Source organism: Gossypium hirsutum, chromosome A11, assembly GCF_007990345.1.
Source record: "Gossypium hirsutum isolate 1008001.06 chromosome A11, Gossypium_hirsutum_v2.1, whole genome shotgun sequence".
NCBI lineage: Eukaryota > Viridiplantae > Streptophyta > Magnoliopsida > Malvales > Malvaceae > Gossypium > Gossypium hirsutum.
Window position 1 is genome coordinate 72,997,445 of NC_053434.1, and position 7,074 is coordinate 73,004,518.

The following is a 7,074-nucleotide window of genomic DNA, read 5'->3' on the forward strand; positions in this document are numbered from 1 at the left end:
AAAAAATCGTGGAGCTGAACTAACTCACTCAAACATACAATTCACGGGGAGATAAAGAAATAAATTGAATCAAGTGCTCGTATGTCACCACTTCCCGAGAATATGAAAATATGACATTAGGTATATAATATACAAAAAGAAACTCCAGATATTTGATATCTTTCATTAGATATCTTACAAGCGGCCATGTCGCCAAAAGGCTACAAACAAAAAAAGAAGAGTATCTCCCTTTTCTTTTTCATTTTTAGATCTGATCCATACCTTCAATTGGTTATAGTATCTCAAGACACACAATATCTAAAAACTTTCCCTTTCTTTTATATTGAAAAAGAAAATGTGGATTCTCAGTTACAAAAGTCAAAATTTAGGACAAATAAATTGGAACCATTAACTATTGACTGCAAATTTATGGACGATTCTTCTTCACTTGTCTTTTTCTAATGGTATAAGAAAATAAAACTGGATACATAACTAATCAGTATTGTTTTTTTTTCAATAAAAAAAACTTTCTTAATTTCAAGTATATTATAATAATATAACAGCAATTATGGGAAGAACAAAGTATGTGCGGATTCAAAAAAATCTAGTGGATAGGACCTAAAAAAAAGATGTCGAAATAGTTCTGACAATTCAATAATCTTCTCAACAGGTCTTCCGTCTTGCAAATAAGGCATATCCTGTCTAGGTACAATTTTTGAAATGATCCCTTTATTTCCATGCCTTCCAGCTACTTTATCGCCTACTTTGATTTCCTTATGTTTCTCATTCATCCTATTCTTTGCCGTTTTACAAGCGTATCCTAGCATAGTAGAATTTTGTTCTTTTATCACAAGTCTTGTGATATGGTGTGATGTGATATATATATGATATACGTAGAAATCTCTTGAGCAAGGAATACCTATTTGAATGATTCATAATACATATGATTACTCATATGGAAATTTACAAAGTCTTCCTTTTGAAGATCCAAGAAATTCCTGTTCGAGACTTTTAATTTAATACTTTTTCATTTTTTTTGTTTTCATTTTTAATTGACATAGACCCAAGTCATCTAGTATTATGAGGATAATGCGTCGGTAATGGTCGAGATAGCTCAGTTGGTAGAGCAGAGGACTGAAAATCCTCGTGTCACCAGTTCAAATCTGGTTCCTGGCATATGATTAATTTGTATGAGCCTATGTACAAAAGTTAAGTGGAAGAAAACGTAAGCGGAAGAAGTCTTTACCCCAAGACAGGTTGATTAGTCAATCTAGCTTGAAGCGGGCTCAAAAGATCAATCGTATAGAGTTTTCGCTATCCTTTGTATGGATTCCCATACATGTATTGCTAAACAAACGGGGAATTGAACAAAAAACGAGTGGATGGTTGAATGGTTAGCTTGAAAATGCATGGATCATGCATGAAACGTCCCAATGTATGTTCCTCCATAAATTCGGTCCATGAACCTTCAAAAACATGAACATTAAATAGCCCCTACTTGCATCGTCTCCAATACATGTACTCCCTTAAATGTCATCCATGAACCCCAATTCTACATGCACCTCTTCATACATTGCACCAAGCCCTACATGAACTTGCATTAATTTCCTTCCATGATACGAGCACGCCCCGCGAACTTCATCGAACAAGCCTGTCAAGCCGAGCATTGACATGTTGGCAAGTTGGTCCAAGCTCGTTTCCAGCTCCACGAGCTCCGTCCAGCTCAAATCCAGCTTATTCGAGCTCAATCCAACTTGCCTGAGCTAAACCGAGCTCACTCCTAGCTCATATTCAGCTCACGAGCTAAACCTTAGCTCAGCTTCAGCTTAGGAGTTTAATCTCAGCTCAACTTTAGCTCACGAGCTAAAGCTTAGCTCATTTTAGTTTAACTCGGTTTTGTCTTTAATGCATTAAATAAAATTTGCACATATTTATTTAAGCATTAAACTTGTCTTATATTAATATTTGTTATTAATATGTCATAGATATCACATAACTTAAATGTGTTCACATTGTGCTGAATTTATGTGTGTTCACATGATGTCTTATGAATTGTTTTATTTCTTGTAGGTACAATGCTCATGGACGGCGCAATGAATGCTTGAAGAAACATCTCTTTTGGACATCCCACATGCATGAATGAACAACATTTAATTAGGTGCATGTATGACCAGATTCAAGGTGTTTACAAGTTCATGTATTTGCCAAATACATGAATGCACAAAATACATGAATGCTTGGGTTCAAATGCACATTCGGTTACATGAATGATGAAGATTCATGCATGAATGTATCTAGAAGATCCAATCCCTTTGGACGGCACACATGCATGCATGGAAGGAAATTAATGCAAGTTCATGTAGGGCTTGGTGCAATGTATGAAGAGGTGCATGTAGAATTGAGGTTCAATGGACGGCATTTAAGGGAGTACATGTATTGGAGACGTTCATGAAAGTAGGGGCTATTTAATGTTCATGTTTTTGAAGGTTCATGGACCGAATTTATGGAGGAACATACATTGGGACGTTTCAGGCATGATCCATGCATTTTCAAGCTAACCATTCAAGTATTCAAGGTGCATTAAAGCTTCATTCAGCCAAGGGGGATGATGGAACATTAAAGGGTTGCACATTCATGGATATTCATGATTTTTCTTCTAGAATTATCTAGGTGTTTATGGCCGAATTTCTTAGCTTCTAAGCTTGTCCATTCAGCTACTTTTATTTAGGCTATAAATATATGTTATTTGATTTGTAAGAGGTTAGACTTTTCACTTAATGAAACTTTGTTAAACTTTTATGGAATTTGTGAGATTTCTTTCTCTCATATTTCGTTGAGGACTTCGTTGGCTTATCTAGGAAGCCTAGTGGCGTCAACCCTGTTCTTCACTATCCCAAACTTCTCACTATCAAATAGTGTGGCGTTCACCCATATACCGAGGTTCCTACTTTGCTAAGTAGCGGGTCGAGGTTTATCACTTTCATCCTCCACCTTGAAAGCCTATAAGCATTTTGGTTCGATATTTTCTAATATTGGTTCTTGCTTGCTTTTAAGAACCCTTTTCTTCCATATCCATCATCTATTTACTTCTTTCACTTTCCCTTCCAATTTAGTCGAATATTCATATTATTCTTATCCATAAACCATCATAGAACCATTATACATAGCTTCCGTCCTATTTTTTCCATCAACTTCATTTCAAAAGTGAATTGAACGATACTTTCTCGTAGGCGATCGGGCAACTCAGCATATGATACGAACCGTCTCGGGAAGAGTCGAGTCGTATGTAGATTGCCCGATCGTCTACGAGAAGTTACGTTAGGATTAGTTGAGTTGAAGGTATAGTCAGAGTAGAAAGAGGGGTACGAATGGAATGGTAGGAACGAAAGGGTAGGAACAAAATGGTATGAACAAATTGGTCGGTTTAGGTTCGATTAGGTAAAGAAGAGAACGGGTTTGAACTACTAAAGGTACTTTCAAGAACCAATATCGAAATGGTATCGACCCGTTGATTAAGCTTTTTGAGTTCGGTTATAGGTTTGGTAAAGGAAACCTCGACCCACTATCTAACAAGATAGGAACCTCAGTATGTTGAACGCCACACTATGAATAGTGATAAGTTCGGGTACGACAAAGAACACGGTTGACACAACTAGAACACTAGGAACGCCAAACGAATCTTTGAACGAAATATAAGAAAAGTTTGCCTCACAATTTCGGCAGCATAACATTAACATAAGTGTCAAAAGTCCTTTACATGGAAATTGAACAAGTATTTATAAGCCTAAGTCTAGGTAGCCGAATGGCCTTTCATACTTACACACATTAATTAAAAGAAAATTCTAGAAAAATAACTCTTAATATGCATGACCAGATTCAGTTTTGGGAATGGTGGATGAATGCATCTCCATGCTTAAGAAAACTCAAAGTGAATGCATGATATCCAATGATCACTTGTAGATTCGGCCAACCTTGTTAAATGAAGCAATGTTTGGCCAAAAAGTATGAATTAATTGTGGACACTCCAAGGGCCATCATGTGTGTGAAACCGAATGTTGAAGAGTCTTCTAGTGTGAACAAGGTGAACCGAATGGTCTTGCCATGTGAACATAGGTGTGAACGAATTAAGGAGAGTCATGGGGAAGCTAATTGGCCAAGCTATCTTCATGCATGTGTGAGTGCCCTTTGGCCGAATGGTCACCTTGGAGAATGAAGAGATAGCACACCATACATGAATGGAAACATTCATGAACCTTAAAGACATTGTGATGTGATCCGGCTCGGTTGATTGAGTCGATTCACCTGATTGCCCGATCGTCGACGAGGAATAGTTGAGTTAACGGAAATAGGATGAAATAAGGCTAAAGATGCGGAAGCTTTCAAATGGTTTTAAAGGTTGGCTAAGGTGATGGTAAATTTATAAGGGTAGTAGGCTCGATTTAAGGATAAAAATAAGAAAAATGGAAGTTGATAAATGAAGGCTCGGTTTTGTAAAAAGATATTATAGTTGGGTAAAATCTAGGATAGTCGGTGGAATGGATGAATGAGCTTAAACACCAGAAACGATTCAACACTAAAAGTGTCACCCCAATTTCTATTCGGTTCAAGGTGGGATTGCGGAATTGTAGAAGGTTGAACGCCACACCAAAGCAAGGTGATAAGTTCAAAAGAGAACGATAGACGCCACTAGCACGCTAGATAAGTCAGATCGAAACTCGTACGAATTTAGAGAGGAGAAAACTCACTCTTTGAACAAAGTTCATTCAAATGATCAAAAGTCAAAAGTCCTTTACAAATGAAAGAAAACAAATATTTATAGGCACATAGATGACCATTCAAATTCGGCATCTAGGTGTTCACACAATAATAAAAACGTTCACACTAATGTATTAAAATAGTTCATAAATTCGGCAGATTCATGCACTAGCTGAATGGACACTTTCTTCCCCCTTAGTTTGTGCATGAATGCTTAGTCATAAAGAAAGGCTTCAAGTGACTTGTATGTGCACCAAAAGGTTGCATTCATCTCCTTGGGACGTTCATGCACTTGTATGGACCATGTATCTTCATAATTAAACACTTTAATGGCATGTAAGTTCATAAATGGTAGCATGAACCTAGTAAATTCGTTCTCCCTTTGTGCATGCACTTAATTCAATCAATGTGTTGAATTATTGAGTTAATTCCTTCCCTTGGACGTTCTTGAACCCATCCATGCATGTGTAGTAGCCTATAGGTCAATTCAAAGTGTGAACATGCTCAAGGAGCTCTATGGTCAACATAGAATTAGTTAGCAGCTACTTCTTGGCCGAATAAGTGCCTTGGAAAGTTAAGAGACAGCCACCATACATGCACTTAAGCCATTCATGCATTCTATCATCCCATGCATTTGAACCATTCATGGACTAGCCTTTAATGTCCATACATGCATTCGATACATGCATGAATTTGTAGAAACATTGCATCTAGCCGTACATGCACCAGCATTTAATACTTCTTCATTCATGAGTGTGGAATGCCCAAAAGAGATGTTTCTTCATTCATACATTGTACCGTCCAAAGGAATGTACCTACATGAAATAAACAAGTCATTAGACATCTCATGAACACTCATAAATTCGGTATGATGTGAACACATTAATGTCATGCATTAATTCGGCTATGTGAACATAATCAATTTATATAATGACAATGATATATTAATAACAAATATTAATATAAGACAAGTTTAATGCTTAAATGAATATGTGCAAATTTTATTTAATGTATTAAAGACAAAACCGAGTTTAAACTAAAATGAGCTAAGTTTTAGCTCGTGAGCTAAAGTTGAGCTGAGGCTAAACTCCTAAGCTGAAGTTGAGCTAAGGTTTAGCTCATGAGCTAAATATGAGCTAGGAGTGAGCTCGGTTTAGCTCAGGCAAGTTGGATCGAGCTTGAATAAGTTGGATTTGAGCTAGACGGAGCTCGTGGAGATGGAAACGAGCTGGGATCAGCTTGCCAACATGTCAATGCTTGGCTTGACAGACTTGCTCGATGAAGTTCGCGGGGCGTGCTCGTATCATTCCCCCCTCTTTTAGGCGACTTGTCCTCAAGTCGAGCCGTTTGTCCATGGGAGAACTTTGACTCATGCATGGTTTTCCTCGGTCAAATGGGATGGAAGATGTCACACAAACCTGAAAAATTCTTACCACAGCCAATAAAAAGAAACTCAAAGGAGTCAAATTCAAATGTGTTCGATAGTTCATAAAATATTCATTCAATCGAACATATGCCAAAAATCTTAATTGGACAAAGCAAGCATACATAAATTTATCAAAGAGTTTCGTTAGACCATCGTTACAAACATGAAAACTAAGTTGGATCAAGGGATAATTGGTTAAAAACGATGGTAGGCACTTAAACACATTATTCCTCATCCAAAACATTTTAATTTCTTTAATCGAATATAGTAACTCATTTGGTCCTTTGTCTTGCTCATGCAAGGTATGCCATGGCCAAAGGTATGCTAATTCTTCCTTTCGTTTTTGAACAACATGAGGGGAGTCTCCAAATTCCAACGTAATAATCACATCATCACAATTCCAAAAGGAAAAATCCATCACATCAAAGTATAAATAATTTCCAAACAACCAATCAATGGAATTTTCAACTTCAATCGAAGTGAGAAAAGATATTTGAAAATTTTCAGATGACTTACCTTGACGAATATGAAGAGAAGAAAATTGAGGATTGGGTTTACCTTTCTCAGTCAAAATGAATCTTCTCTCTTTGGATAGATAACGTAAGACAAACCTATTACTTCGATAAATTTGAATAGGTGGTGACGCACCATGACATGTCTTGCTCCTCGAGGGGTGGAATTCACAAAAATAAGACGGGTTAGTATTATTGAAAACTATGGACTTAAATGGAAAAGGAAAGTTACCATGGAAATTTGATTCAATTCCAAAAACATAGGTTGGCCTTACCTTCTCGAAATGAAACGAAAATTTCAAATGTGGCCAAACAAGGTGATTAATAAATGAATCAAAATTGAAACCCAAATCATTGAATTTCACCTTCTTATAAAAAATTCGAACTTCAAGCAAACATAAT

At 36.8% G+C, this 7,074-nt stretch overlaps 1 non-coding gene across 1 annotated transcript; it reads left to right on the forward strand.

The window, feature by feature from the left end:
• The first annotated feature begins 1,082 nt into the window (after positions 1-1,082).
• Positions 1,083-1,155, forward strand: TRNAF-GAA (transfer RNA phenylalanine (anticodon GAA)). The gene has a single exon. It is a non-coding gene; the product is annotated as a tRNA-Phe (tRNA).
• Positions 1,156-7,074: the final 5,919 nt, after the last annotated feature.